This window comes from Cricetulus griseus, chromosome 3 (genome assembly GCF_003668045.3).
Source record: "Cricetulus griseus strain 17A/GY chromosome 3, alternate assembly CriGri-PICRH-1.0, whole genome shotgun sequence".
Classification (NCBI taxonomy): domain Eukaryota; kingdom Metazoa; phylum Chordata; class Mammalia; order Rodentia; family Cricetidae; genus Cricetulus; species Cricetulus griseus.
The window spans coordinates 161,884,162-161,900,510 of NC_048596.1; the positions used below are offsets into that span (position 1 = coordinate 161,884,162).

The 16,349-nt window shown below is 42.6% G+C and overlaps 1 pseudogene; it reads right to left on the reverse strand.

Annotated features, from left to right (window-relative positions):
* Positions 1-5,390: 5,390 nt before the first annotated feature.
* LOC100774320 lies at positions 5,391-6,390 on the reverse strand (annotated as a pseudogene).
* Between the last annotated feature and the right edge of the window lie 9,959 nt (positions 6,391-16,349).

The window sequence follows — 16,349 nt, forward strand, 5'->3', positions numbered from 1 at the left end:
CCTGCCCCAGGTCACAGTAATTCAGCAAGTGAAGGGTTTCCTGGGTGGAGGATGACATATGTCTTCCGGGGCTGGTGCAGTGAATGGAAAGTTTGGGGAGTCTCATCAGAGAATAAACCCTCACCCATTTCATTCATAAAGTCTCACCCATTTCATTCCCCTTGAAACCTTCATAAGATATATAACTTCACTTGTTCAAGGAGCCACATCTAGTAAAATATACGGTTCTTATACTATGAATCTTCTTCAACAAATCTATCTAGGCGAGGCATCATGGGAATTCAAAGATAAATCACCTATGATCAGTGCCTTGAAAGTTCAAAGATTTATGTGAAAGAAGAGATGGATTCACAGAATACAAGGCAAGACATGGCAGGGAGTGGCCTGAGGGAGGGAGGAGTAAATCAATGTAGTATATAAAAGAAAAAGCAGGCATCTCCTTTTGACGGTAATCAAAGACTGCTACACCAGGAAGGTGGGTGTTAAACTAGAAATCACAAACTAGAGGCTGCTCTCCTTGTCTACCCCATAAACATATGGGGAAACAAACAATAGAGACTTATGGTGGAGCAGCAAGTAAGCATAGACACTGTGGCAAAGTCTATTTACTCCAGTTCGTTACAGAAGGGACTGGCCACAGTAAATGTGAAAAGAGATTTAGAATATGGGACAAGACTAGACTATGAGGCACTTGACCAAGGAACATGAATTTCTTATCTTACTAAGTATGTATTGTAAGAGACCCTCCCTCACAAGCTTCTTGTAACTATCCCCTCTCTCCGGGGAACATTTATGAAGGACAGAGGCAATGTTGCCATGTACCAGGTAACAATATCATATGATAAGAGGGGTTTATGGTTCCAAGCCTTGGAAAAGATTACCAGATGAGCATTCTGTGTCTATAGATAAATAAAAAACAAGAGGCACATCACTACATTCCTTGTGTGTCTCATGTTTGCATAATCCACAGATAAAGTTCCCCAAAGGGCCCACCTCAGGGCCATGGCTCTTTTGCAACAAATACCTGGAACGCTTTTTCCTGCTCTGCTCAACCAGCTGTTTTCTTTTGACCCCTGCCTTGGACCCCACAGGTCGGGAGAACCCCACCTTTATACCAATTATTCCAGAGCCTGGTCTCATTGTGCTGATTAAATCAATAGTGCTGACCCTGCCTTCCTGACAGCACAGGTGGGACAATTATGACAAGTCTCTTCTGCCTCTTGTCCCTGATTTGAGCCTACAGCTTGTTCATCCATCCTTCCTCTTCTTGCATCCTACCTTCACCCAGACACAGATCTCTATCTCTTGGCTCAAGGAACATTGAATTTACCATCACCCTTCCAGACTCAGGGCAGAATTATCTAAATGCAAGGCTATATTGACAGAACTTTAGCTGCATTTCCAGAATGTGATGGAACTGTGGAACCAGAGCTGTGAAACCTGGAGTTTAGCCCTGACTCTGCAATAACGTTCCGTGGAGGACTTCCATAGATTGTATTATGCCCATCCCCCATTTTGGTTTCCCCTTTATAGCAACATGCAACATTTCTAAGTCAAGAGACTCTGGTGAACTCATCCTAACTCCAGTTCTAGGGTGAAGCTCTGTTTGGCTTCAGCTGGTCCATGTTATGCCAAGTTTGTGAGACCCCCCCCCCCGCCCCCAAATGACCCAAAAGGAGCTGACTCACTGATGCAAACACAAAAGGTTTAATTTTGCAAGCCTCCAGCAAACTGGCACAGCAGCTGCAGGAAAAGGGTTCCTGGCCCCAGTTGTGAGGGGTTTTTAAAGAAAAAAAACACAAGCAGGGTGGTATGTGCCTTGGCTGTTCAGGATTGGGTAAGAGTTGGATTCATTGATGTGGGGGCTAGGGGAATTTCAAAATTGTTACTAATAGTTGCCCACAAGGACAGTTGTGATGAGAAGATGTTATTTACCAAAATTAGTCATTGTCTGACCACCCGATTGGGGTCACTTTGTCAGGGTGGGCACAGTTTGGTTGCTCTTTGGAACTGTTTATGGTTCTCTGGCTGGAGCTGAATCAGCCTTGTGCCATGAGGGAATTTCTCAGGGTGACTTTTTTTCTGAGGATGGAGTCAACTTTTTTTTTTTCCTGCAGATTTTTTTATTTGAATTAGAAACAAGATTGTTTTACATGACAATCCCAGTTCCCACTCCCTCCCCTCCTCCCCTGTTACCCCTCCCAACTAAAATGCTACCTATCACATATCCTTTCTGCTCTCCCTGGGTGGTGAGGCCTTCCATAGGGTGTCATCAGTGTCTATCATGTCCTTTGGGATAGGGCCTAGGCGCACTCTCGTGTGTCTTGGCTCAGGGAGTATTCCTCTATGTGGAATGGGCTCCCAAAGTCCACACCTATGCTAGAGGTAAGTACTGAACTAGTACAGGAAGTCCCGTAGATTTCCGAGGTTTCCTCACTGAAACCATGTTCCTGGGGTCTGGATCAGTCCCATGCTGATATCCCAGCTATCAGTCTGGGGACCAAGAGCGGCCTGATTTTCAGATCAGCTGTTTCTGTGAGTTTTACCAGCCTGGTCTGGACCCCTTTGCTTTTCACTCGTCCTTCTCTGCATCTGGATTCCAGTTCAGTTCAGTGATGAGTTGTGGGTGTCTGCTTCTACTTCCACCAGTTGCTGGATGAGGGCTATCGGGTGGCATATAAGTCAGTCATCAATCTCTTTATTAGGGGAGGGCATTTAAGGTAGCCTCTCCTCTGTTGCTTAGATTGTTAGCTGGTATCATCTTTGTAGATCTCCAGACAGTTCCCCAGTGCCTGATTTCTCTTTAAACCTAAAATGTCTCCCTCCATTATGGTATCTCCTTTCTTGTTTTCTTCTATTCTTCCCCTGACTCAACCTTTCTGCTCTCTCATGTCCTCTGAACCCCTCCTCTTTTCCCCTTCTCATTCTCCTAGCTCTTTCCCCCATCTTCCTGTGCTCTCAATTTGCTCAGGAGATCTTGACCCTTTCCCCTTCACCAGGGGACCATGGATGTCTCTCTTAGGGTCCTCCTTGTTTACTAGCTGGATGGAGTATACTTTATCCTCTCCAGGTTACCTTGCTCTTACAGTCGACATATCTTCTTCCAGTGGCTAGTTCAGAGATGTACCCTGCATCAAGACAAGAGTTAGAGCCAATAAAATTAACTTCCTGAGCCTTGCTTGAAATGCCAATGAAAACAGTGTTCCAAGGAGGAAGCACATAGTTCTGAGGTGCCTTGGGGTCCATGTTGGTTCCACCATAAGGGAAAGGGAGAAATGGAGAGGGAGGAGGAGAGAGAGCTAATATTATCATCAGGATTCCAATCTAGCCTGAGGAAATGGGAGATGTATCTCTAAACCATAAAGCCATAAGAGCCAATAATAAATTCATTTTGTTCCACGAGCCTGTTTGGAATGAGACTTAACTTTCTTGTATCTCAATCACCTGAGCTGTGTGATAAATAGTGGGTTATGTTCCCTCAGAACTTTGGTTCCCTTGCCTGTCATATGAACGTGTAGGCTGCTGAGTTACATTCCAGAGTTTGGCTTGGAGTTCTCTGTGGGAAACCAACCAGTCTGTTTCATCTAACAAGAAAGACAAAAAAAAAAAAAAATTGAGTGCAGCCCTCTTTTGGTAGATGGTGGTAGAACTGGATCATTCTTAGGGAACTACTATTTTTAGTTGAGACCTGAAGAATGGGGAACGGTGGCAAAACAAGGTGTTTTCTTCCCAGATGGTACAAGCATCAAGGAGTAAGTAAGAAATCTGGGGATAGATTGTCTCAATGCCTGCAAATTATAATCACAAAAGCAGTCAGCTTTCCAGTCCTGGGGTGTGCAGGCCCACTCATTTCCTCCATCTGCCCATAAGGCAGAGTCTCCCCACTTTCATTTACTCATCTTACAAGTGTATTGCCACTGTGGATTCCTGGAGCAGAAAGTCTGGGTCTTAACTAATTTCTCCATGGCGCCCAGATTGGTGCTTCCTCTGTTCACAGAGTTGAGGCAGAGCAAGTGAGTAACAACGCAAAGGCAGGGCAGAGTTCCTACTAACAGCCCCGGGTGAGAGATGAGAGGAAATGGGGATGTAAAATGCCCAGAAACGGTGTTTGGTCCATGCAGCACCTTTCTAGACAGGGTTTAACAATAAGGCCATCAAAGGACATGCCCATGCAACAACAGCGCTCTTGGGCTCCCTGATGATCTAGGTCGGTGACAGGCCATTTGACATGGAGAATTTGTGTGAACTGAAAACATATTTTTCTTTAAAGACAGCTTGGGAAGGTTCTGGCTTTTGCTTTTGGCACCCTTCCAAGAACAATCAATTTCCTCTTTAGGCTCATTCTCTACAGGTGTGAACAATCAGGGAGCTGGGGGGGAGCAAAATCAGACAGATATTGGGGTATACAGAACCAGAGCAATCAAAACCCATCACTGCTTAACAACACCACTAAGGACACACACATGTACAGAAACACACACACACACACACACACACACACACACACACACACACACACACACACACAGTACTTAGCCACTCTTCTGATTTATCATACAATAAAAACAAATTCATCTTAATCTTCACTCAAACCTAATTTTTTTCTATGAATCATGTTTCTGTTTCCTTTTCCAAAATAAGTTACCAATACCTTTGCAATATTGCATGCCCTAAACTAGGCATCCTGTTAGACTTCACCAGTTGTAGAGAGGAAGGAATGAAGATCAAAGGGATCAGGACCAGGCTGGTGAATCCCACAGAAACAGCTTGCCTGAACAAGGGGGAGCACATGGATCCCAGACTGCTGTCTGGGAGGCCAGCACAGGACTGATCCAGACCCCTGATGGTGGATCAGTATTTTTCCCTGGTGTAAGAAGGGACTTTGAGAGCCCATCCCATGTGAAGGATGCTCTCTCGGCCTGGACACATGGGAGAGGCCCTAGGCCCTGCCCAGGATGATATGACAGATGTTGAGGAACTTTACCCTCCCTGGGGAGCAGAGGGGGTATGGGGTGGGGAGCTGGAAGGGAGGAGAAGGAGAGGGAGAGGGAGACAGGTTTGACATGTGAAGCAAGCTTGTTCCTAATTTGAACTAATAAAAGGAAAGAAAAAAAAAAAAGAGGATGCATGAATAAATAGGAGACTCCAGTTTCCAGCATTGGCTGAGAGCCCTCCTGAAATGACAAAAAATAAAATATAATAAAGAATATAATGCATTTGTGTTTTTACTATGAAACTTAAAAAAGATGTTTTCAACTACCATCGAGTTTTACCTGAATGAAGTATGCTGTGTAGCTCACAGCTGCTTTCTGACCTCACTGCCAAGAGGCTGGGGCAGAGGTAGGATCCAGACATCCCTGTAGGTGGGTGGCTTGTTCCTACTCAGAATGTCAGGTTTTTTTTTTTTTTTTCTTCATAGTGTGATTCTCAATTTCTCTTCTCAGGCCTTCATCTAGGATGAGATTCAACGTTTTCATGCCTGTGTGGCTACAGTCAATTCCAGTAAAATTCACTTGTTCTAGAATTTGTTCACTATAGCTTCCTCTTCATAGGTGTGGCCACACACTATTAATGGCTTGCTCTTCATGGGTGTAGCCATATACTGTTAATGGCTTCCTCTTCATAGGTGTGGCCACACACTATTAATGGCTTGCTCTTCATGGGTGTGGCCACACACTGTTAATGGCTTCCTCTGCATAGGTGTGGCTACACACTATTAATGGCTTGCTCTTCGTGGGTGAGGCCACACAGTGTTAATGGCTTCTTCCTCATAGGCGTGGGGGTGTGGCTACACACTATTTTTCACTGACTTCCAGCTATGGTTATGGGACAGATGAAGTTGGTCTGGTTCTTGGTCAGAATCATGTCTTCAACTCCTTCTGTCCCATTGGTGCCTCTGTCTATGTGCATACAATATTGCTTCTTCAGTTCGTTGAGTTGTTGCTTAGACTGTATAATGTATTCATTGTCTTAAAAGTCAGCCTCAGACTTTTTACCTTGTAAAGCCAAAACTTTCTTCTCTACTAGCAAGCCTCAAACTTTTCTTCTTCTTTGACATTTATTTTAGACTGGACAACCTTAATGTAAGAATTTAGCTTAAGATCTGTCTTAGCACTTTCAACCATGTCCTTGTCCATATTTTACTCACTGTTTCTTCAGCCAGCATTTCCACAAGATCAAAAGCAACACTAGAAAAGTGTCTATTCTGGAGCTGAGGCATGGTGGGACATTTTTGGGGCAGGAGAGTGGAGACCCCGCACCACTAAAGGGTGTGAGATGAGTTGACCCTGAGTTTGTCTTGGGATGCCCTGATGAATCCTAGGTGTCATTCTCTTTCTGGCTGTAGCCTGTGAGGTTATGCTCTGTTCCCTGCCTGGGCAAGTACTCCATGCCGAACTGCTAACTGTAAACTGCAAGCAGCTTCTCTGTCCCTTGTGGGCTCCAGTACACTGAGCTGAGATGTCTCTTGTGTTTGTGTCCTTTTCATCTCCAGTGGCTCTGAAATGCCATGCTGTCCCATAATAAGTGCTCCCATTTTCTTGGGCACTTCACAGGCCCTCCATGTGCTACTGCCTTGGTGGCATGTCTCAAGCTATCTTTTGTCTGTCCTTCTTGTGTCAAGCTCTGAACATCTTTCTATTGCTCAAAAAGCTCTCAGAATAAAACCCTCTATTAAAAACCTTTTGGAAAGGTCCTCTTCATCTTCCTCCCTCCCTCCCTCCCTTCCTCCCTCCCTCCCTTCCTTCCTTCCTTCCTTCCTTCCTTCCCTAGTGAAAGAAATTTGGTTCCAAACAATATATTCTGATCATGCTTTTCCCCTTTCCCAACTCTTTCTAGATCCTCCTCACTTTCCAACTCCACACTCTTTATTTAAAAAAAAAACAAACAAAAACAAGACACACACAATCAGAAACAGAAGTTGAAATACACAAGCAGAAGACTAATAAGGCAATGAATGCCTGAGCAAAACTGTATCAGACAAAGTCTACAGAAATAAAATTGAGTTATTCTTGTATTTGCCACCTGCTGCTGAGCATGGGACTACCCTGCAGTGTGATTTATAAACCCACTGAGACTCCATTAGAGAAGACTGATTTTACTTGGCCAGTAGGTATCAATTGCATATGGCTTCTTGCTTAGGAGTAGGAGCCCTTGTCCACTGCCCCCTCCAACACTGGAACCCCATCTGGCTGGACCTGTGCAAGCTCTGTGGATACTGCCACAGTTCCTGTGAGTTCATCTGTGAACTGAAACACTGTGCCTTAATGAGTACATAATCAGTTCTGTTATGTCCTGAAGACACTGTTTACTTGGTCATCCATCATCTCTTCCTCTTACAATCTTTCTGCCTCCTCTTCTGCATAGGTTCCTGAACTTTGAGGGGAGGGTTCGATGAGGACATCCCATTTAAGATTGGGTGCTCCAATATCTCTCACTCTTTGCACATTGTACAGATGTTGGTCTCTGTGCTAGTTCCCATATACTGCAAGAAGAAACTTCTCTAATGATGGTTGAGCAAGACACTAATCTATGGGTATAATCTATAGCAGAATATCATTGGGAGTGATTTTATTGCTATGTTCTTTGAGCAAAGTAGTATTCGGTTTTCCCTTAAGTCCCTAGTCTATCTAGTCTCAGGTTCTTGGCCACCCTAACAGTGCCAAGCATGGGTTATATCTCATGGAGTGGGACTCAAATCTAACCAGAGAGTGGCTGATTACTTCTGAGACATTTGTGCCGCTATTGTAGCAGTTTATCATGTAGGCAGGTCACCAGTGTAAGTTTTAGGATTTGTAACTAGATTGATGGTTACCTTTCTCATCTGGTAGCTTGAAAAGTACCTTCCAATACCATGAAATCTAGTCAGAAGGTGTGAAGCCTCTAATTAGGCACCTGCTCGACTTCTCCATATTCAATCAGATATGTAAATATTGTCTTCAGCAATAGGGCATTCCATTATTGAGCAACCAATAGCCTTAGTGATAGCCCGAGATGTTTGGAAGTTTTGATGGGATCCCTTTGGCCCATGACTCAACTAAATGCAACCTTGGCACTGGAAAGTTATTCATTGGTGGTAGAAGTACAAACTTGTACAGCGACTATGTAATTCAATATGGTAGTTCATTGGGAAGCTGGGAATATATCCACCTCAGCCATAGATCTATCTCCAACTATACCACTCTTGGACATACACCCAAAGGACTCTAAATCCTACCACAGAGATGTTTGCTCATCCATGTTCATTGCTGCTCTAGTCATAAGAGCCAGAACTTGGAAACAGCCTAGATGTCCATCAACCAATGACTGGATAATGAAAATGTGGTACATTTACACAATGGAATGTTACTCAGCTGTTAAAACATGCAGCCATGAAGTTTGCAAGTAAATGGATGAAGCTAAAAAAAAAATCATCCTGAGTGAGGTAACTCAGACCACAAAAGACAAATATTATGTTTTCTCTTATATGTGGCTGTTAGCTTTTAAGACTTTGCTATGCATGTTACACTGCATATAACCACAGAGGTTAGGTACCTAGTAAGGGACTAGGTGGGAGAAGATGATCTCAAGGAAGGAGAAATATAGTATATTGTCATAGAGAGACATGGGGAGACTGGAGTGAGAGGATTAAGTGGGGAGGGGGTGGAAGGAAGGGGTAAGTTTTCCACTTTGTCTTCACAGACCACAGTTCTCCTCTAATGAACCATACAGAGTTTTCAGCTGTGCCTCATGTTTCCTAGGTGTGTCTCACACTAGTTAAGATCTGGATTACACAGCGTGTCCGTTCTAAGGACATAGTCCCAAATTCTTGCCCAACCCAGACTTGTCATTTTTATGGCCTCCATTCAAATGTCCCCTTGTCTGTGAAACATTTCTGGACTGCCATGCTCCAAATTCAGATACAAAACAAAACTAAACTAACCCCTCCTAAGTTCCTTTAGCAGTTCCTTTATTCCTATAAAATGAAATTCAATGGTGAGATTTATCCTGTAAGAGTCAATGTGTCCTCTGAGAATAACCAGTTTATTTTCAGGGTTGGAACTTATTTTTTAATTGAAAAAATTTTTCATACAAATAATTTTATTGTATATTCCCCTCCCCCAATACTTCCCAGATCCTCACACCCAACTTTGTTCTCTCTCTCTTTCAAATAAACAAACAAAAAACAAGAAACACATAAAACCACAAAATCAGAAATTAAAATAAATAATCAAATGACCAATAAGACAAAGAATGCTAAACAAAGCTGTATGAGACAAAAAACACCACCAAGTTTGTTTTGTGTTAAACATCTACTCTTGGGCATGAAGCCTGTCTTGATGTGTGGTGAATATACTCAATGAGACTCCTTTAGAAAAACACAAACAAGCTTTCCTTTGCTGCAGAGAGCTCCTTGGTGAGTACTGAGAGTGCTTTCCTGTCTCGGTGCTGGGACCCTGCCTGGCTTGAACTTGTTCAGGCTGCCACAGTCTCTGAGTTCATATGTGCAGCAGTCTTGTGTCTGGAGGATAACATGTTTCCTTGGAGTCATCCCTCACCTCTGGCTCGTGCAATCTTTCTGCCTCCTCTTCCACATAGATTCTTTGGCCTTGAGGGGAGGGATTTGATGGAGATATACCATTTAAGACTGTGTGTTCCACGTCTCTTGCACTCTGCACATTGAGCGCTGGGACTTCTTGATGCCTCCACTTCATGACATGCCACAGTAGTTCTCTAGCCACAGGAACAGCCTCGTCAAGCCCAGATGAGCCATCTTATTTGTTCATCAGCTAAATAAAGATCAAGTCCAATTTCTTTAAAATTAAGATTTGGGCATTCTGAGCATTTGGACCAGGTTTCGGCTCCACTTTCAGCTCTTTAACAGGAAGTTCTTGGCTGAGCTCTTATGTCATCATTTTCAAGTTTAATCCAAAAGGGCTGCATCCAGACAGAACATCATGTAAGTATACCAAGGAGTCATGCAACCATTTCATTAAGTTGATTACTTGGAGCTTGGGGACTCGGGATTAAGATCAGTACACATATCACCACCTTGTTTTTCCATAAGATTTTTAAGGACAAAAGGAGCTTCAGACTCTCTTCATGACCTTCATATACACATTCCTAGATCTGGCTAGTTTTCTACCAGCATATGGTCAGCTCTACTACCAATAAAGTACGCCTCGTGCAGAGAACACTGGGAAGGGGAGTATTTTTCTCTTTTCTAACATAACTTTTCTTCCCAACAAAAATTTTAGAGGACTGGCTCTTTTCCTTAGAGAAATGAGTTCAGAACCCAAGAAAGCAGCCAACAGGGGCCAGAGCATGGAGCAGAGTCACAGGGGTCCTGAAGATCCAGCCCAGTCCACTGCAACTCCACAAGCCCCTATGATGCAGGATTAGACACCAGTATGATTTATTGAGTGTTACCATGTACTGGGTTCTATACATGAGTTCTCTGAGGTCTGTAAGTACACAGATAGATATGCCCTGGCTTATGACAACTCAGTCTATGGCATTCATCCCAATGTTAACCTGTTGAAAAAGTAATACACATGGCCAAGTGTGTGTACTTTTAATTCCAGCACTTAGGAGGCACAAATAGGTGGATCTCTGTGAGTTTGAGGCCAGCCTGGTCTACATAGAGTTTCAGGGCAGCTGGAGTTATGTAGTGAGACCCTGTTTTTAAACAAAGGGGGGTTGGTATACACATAAAGTCAGAAGCATACTTCAAATTTTGAAATTTGATCTATCAATATTTCCCAGGCAAGTTATGCTGCATTAACACTTTCTTGTGATAAGGTACAGAGCCACTGAAGCTGCTAGCAAACCATAAGCCATAAAATCATGAGGCATCCTAAGTTATAAGGCCCGGTCAGAGAGGTGTATTATGTGCATTTCTGATCCATATTTGCAACTCATGATGTGTTCATAATGAGACCTAACAGTAATTGAGAAGCATATACAAAAGCAGGTGGAAGTGGTCAGGGCCTTGGGTCCTTAAAAAAGCATGCATTAAAATAACAAGGCAGTGTCACCCTATACCTGCTAGACATACTGGAAAATGGTGAAAGTTCTGGCAAAGATAAACATACATAGATGTATGTTTATATTTGAGAAAGAATGAGAGGGGAGGAAAGAAAAGGATGCAAAGAGAGAGATGAAGGGATTTCCTAACATATACTTTACATATAGCAAAATGTACTCCTTTTAGTGTTCAATTCTGTGTTCAGACAAAAGCCTAAGGTCATAATTACTACAATGCCACTTCCAGCAACTACTGGTGTGTGTGTCACATAAATGGAGCAATGTGCAAGGAGTTATATATGCTGTGAACTCATTTGTATTCAGTTAGCATAATACATTCGAAACTAGGCTACATTGTTGTAGGAATCAGTTGTTATTCCTTATTTAAAAAATTAGTCTCTCTCTCTCTCTCTCTCTCTCTCTCTCTCTCTTTCTCTCTCTCTCTCTCTCTCTCTCTCTCTCTCTCTCTGTGTGTGTGTGTGTGTGTGTGTGTGGTACCGGTGCCCTATGGCACATGTGTGGGGGTCAGAGAATAGCTTGAGGGCATTAGTTCCGTCCTTCCATGGTGTGGGACCTGAGAGTCACTCAGGTTTTCAGATTTGCTGGTAAGCACTTTCCTGTGATAAGCTGTCTCATGGGCTCTTTCATTCTTTTTGTGGATGAGTTAGTATATAGGATAATCATTTTTCAGTCATACCTTTACCCGTTGAAGAACTTTTGATTATTTTACAGTTTTGATGATTGTGAGTAAAAGCAGTATATTAACATTTAGCTATGACTTTATTTAATCATACATTACAGTTTGATGAGATGAACATCTACTAGCAGACTTTGTGAGTCATATGGCAGGCTGCTTTCTGAACTGGTTTAACTATTTTGCATTTCATTCTTAAACCTTGCCAGCTTGAAAGAAATCCTGGGGCCAGCAAGATGGCTCAGAGGATAAAGGCACTTGTCCTCACTCATGACAGCCTGAGTCCAAATCCCAAGACTCAAGTAGAAGAGGGAGAGAATCAGTCCTGTGTGTGGGTTGTCCTCTGACCTCCACTCATGCTGTAAGACCCCCAGAAGCTCAGGCCTCCAGGATCTCAGCCCAGGACCTCAGCCATCCCAATCACCAGGCAGAGGTGGAAACCTGATGTAAACATCGTAAGGCTTTATTATAGTTGTTTAACGAGCTAACCCCATGTTAGCTCGGGTCTTTCACCCACCCGCCATGGCGGATGGCTAGGAAAGACAGCTCGAAGCATCTGCATAGAGATCTTATAGGGCAGTGTAAGGGGAGTGTCTAGGGGTACACACAGGCTCAGGATTGGTGTGGCTCCAGGCTTGGAGGGTTTTCTCTGTGTTGATTGGTCAACTGGTTGTTATGGCCCATAGGCCCTCCCAGGGTGGTTGCTATGCTCTGCGCATCATTGCGTGCGCTTGTCCGTAAAGCACACCCAGAGCCATAAAGCATAGCACCACTAGCTACCTTCTGATTGGTTCCTTGCCACGAGGCAGGCATCTGACTTCCTAGTGACTAAGACAAGGTCAGACAAGCACATGTTCGAGGGTTATGGCTGTCAAAAGGGGCAGGCATCTGACCTTAGTGACCAAGACAAGGTCAGGCAAGTGCGTGTTCGGCTGTTATGGCTGCTGAAATGGGGAGCTAGTCCCTTCAATGCATCATGGCACAAGGACACACACACTAAAACATAATAAGAGAAGTGTGTGGTGGTGTCTTCCCCTGGCTTTTGTCCAGTGTCTACAGCCCCAGAGGATTCAATACTCTTTGCTGGACACTGAACTCACTGGGTCACAGACACACATATAAAGACATAATTAAAAATGCATCATTTTTTAAAAAAAGACACAAGACTACAAAGATTTTCTTATATGATGTTTTTCAACAGTTTTTATATTTTTAGATTATACAATTTTGCCTATGACCCATCTGCACACTCATGTATTGAAGTATGTATTAGACTTTTGTTTTGTTTTAAAGCAATGGCAAAATATCTGAGAGAAACAATGTAAGGGGGAGATTTATTTAGGCTCACGGTTTCAAAAGTTTTATTTGTGGTTGCTTGGCCTTATTGCTGTTGCCTGGGGTGACACAGAACCCTGGTGGGAGGAAGGTATTGATTTGGTCAGAGCCCTGGACATCTCATCACCTCTCAACAGTTAGGCTTACCAGCTCAGGACCAAGCCTTAACACATTAGCCTTTTGGCAGCTGCTTCATATCCAAGTCATAGTATCGGTTAAAGATTAATTTCCAGTGTGGTTTACATAATGGAAAGAGAATGATTTTGCCATTGAAATGTCTTTTATTTCTGTCAAAAATGTCAGAAAGGTGGCTGGTTGATGTTTGGAGGCCTACAGACAGTCACTGAGATAACAGTAAGACATACAGGCAAACATCTTTGGGATGATTCTAGAAGGTGGCTGGGAAAGTGCAGAATCTAGGCAAACACACTAGAAATCTAGACAAAACATAGAAAGAAAAGTACTAAAAATATATTATTAACAATCATGACATTTTGTTTGGCTTGGCCCTTCCTTCTTCCCAGTGCAGGGTGGTACAGCCTGAAGAAAACCTTCATTCCACATTCTGATTTCCCTTGGGCTTTCTTCTTTCTTCTTCTTTTCTTCCCTTCCTTCCTCCTCCCCTCCCTCCCTCCCTCCCTCCCTTCCTTCCTCTCTTTCTTCCTCCCTCCTTCCCTCCCTCTCTTCCTTCTTTCCTTCTTCCCTCCCTCCCTCCCCACCTTCCTTCATTTCTTCCTTCCTATCTTTTAAAGAGAGAATGGGAAACAACACGTGATGTTTCTGGGGCTGTATAAGGGGCTGGCTTCTCTCACCTTTTGTTGGAATATTGAAGGCAAAGTGGCATATTTTAGATAGGATGTGTGCCACTGTGAAAAAATAATCAAGAACTTCAATATGCTAATAGCAGGGAGTCTAATTCCACAGCAAGCATCTGAGAAGCAAAAGTTGATGAACAAGAGACACACAATACAGGTGTAATCTGAAGGCTCCCAGGCAGGAGCAGAGACAGTCCTCCTTAGAAGTTTAAAACAGCCCTTTATATTGGAGTAACAATACCGTCCCAGGGAAGATCACACCAGGGAAATGTTTAAAGGCTGGGAAACTAGCTAGGCATCTGTGTCATCTTCCTCTGCATAAAGCCAACCCATAAAGACCAGAAACAGTGACTGTTTATTCAAATACCTACATCAGAACAAAAGCTCACAAAACATGTGGAAGAGACAGAGAAATACAGGTCAGGTGGAGAAATGGCAAATAGAAACTGACCTGAAAGACACACAGGTCTCTAAATGGAGAGTTTAACACAACTGTCAGTCACAACTAGATAAACTAAAGCTGGAAATGGGCAGAAAGCATACTGAAAATACTTTTATAAGAGAGGGGGGAAACTTCTAATTTGAAAGGAAAAAACAGAAATGTTGGTGCTGGAATGACTGAATTTAAAACTTGGATGGAAGGGTTTGCTATCATATTCTATCAAGCAGAAGCATTAGTGAGCTTGGAGATAGGTCATTTGAAATGATGAAGTCTGAAGACTGCGATAAAGAATGAAGAAGAAAAGATAAGAGATGCTATGGGATTTACTCATGGACCAAGCTACCTGGGAGGAAGACTAGAAGAAAGAGAATGAAGAGACTTATTTGAAAAAGTAACATCTAACCCCCAAATTTGAAGAAATAGAGGTCATATCAAATTAGGCTCAGTGGTTAAGAGGGCACATTGCTTTTGCAGAGGACCCAAGTTTCCTTTCCAGCACCTATGTTGGGCATCCGATGCCCTCTGACCTCCATGGACACTAACACTCAATGTACACATATCCACACACATATATGTAAATTTTAAAAAATTAAAAAAATAAAAGAGGAAAAGAATACTCTTGAGAAGAACACCCACATCAGGAAAGGTGTGAAGGCTCTGTTGTTACAATCAGGAAAAGGCAAGAATACCTACCCTCGCCACATCTGCTCAAAAGCATTGGGATTTCTTGCCCAAACAGTAGGAAACAAAAGGAGATATGGGCATTTAAATTGGAAAATAAGGAGAAAATATTCACTCTGCATGCAGGTGATATGATCTTACATAGAAAATCCTGTTAAACTAAACAAATTCAGCAATGTACTGAGATAAAGTAAAATATAAAAAACAATTTACACTATCAGTAAATAACAGAAAAAGGAAATTATAAGAAAATTCTGTACACAGCACAGTAAGAGTAAAATGCTAGAAATTTAATAATGCATACTGAAAGAATTAAAGATTTACACAGAAATGCATCCTATGTTTGTGGATTAGAATATTTAACATAATTAAGATGTCAACATTACCCCCCAGCAACCTATAGCTTCAGTTCAGCCACTATTTTAAAAGATTCAAGATATTTTATATAAAAATGCAAAAACTCATACCCAAATTCACATGAAATATTAGGAGACTCTGAATAGCCAAAATAATCTTGCTAACAGTTTTTTATAATCTGGATCTGGAAACTTCTCTAAAGGTTGGCATGTTTGAGACTTGGACCAGGCTGTTAGTGCTGTTATGACGCTGGTAGAGGTTACGGTAGGCAGATCCTGGTTGGAGGGATCAGGTCACTGGGGGCAGGTCTTTGCAGGGTGCATCTGAACCCTGGACCCTCACTCTCCTCCTGTCTGCTACATGATGCCACATGGTTCCCACAGCGATACTTGGCCTTAGTCACAGAAGCAGCATCATGAAGTGGCCATGAGCTGTAAACTAACGCAACCTCTCCTCCTTTTAAGTTGTCATGAGTATTTTCCCACAGTGATGGACAGATGGCTGTCATACATTTGGAAGATCCATACTTCCTGATTTCCAAACTTTACTATCAGCTACATCGATCAAAACAGTGTAGTACTGGCAGAAAATCCAACAGAAAAAAAAAATGAGAATGCCCAGAATAAATCCTCACATATGTGGTCAAGTGATTTTTGGCAATGGTGCCAAGAATATTCAGTAGAGAAAGGACAGTTTTTGCAACAAATGGTGTTGAGAATGCTACCCATCTGCTTACATTCCTAGTACCCTCACCTAAGGCCATGTCCAAAACTAACCCCAAATGGATAGAAGACTTGAGAGGCTTAAAACCATAAATCCTTACTAGAAAATGCAGTGCCAAAATGTCAGTGTTGAGCTGGGCAATGATTTCTCAGATATGAGAACAAAGGCCCAGACAACAAAAAACAAAACAAAACAGACAATTACCAAATTGAACTTCATAAAAAGTTCAAAAATGATCAGAAGTCCATATGAACAAAGTAAAAGGAACCAGTGGGATGGGAGAAATATATAAATATAA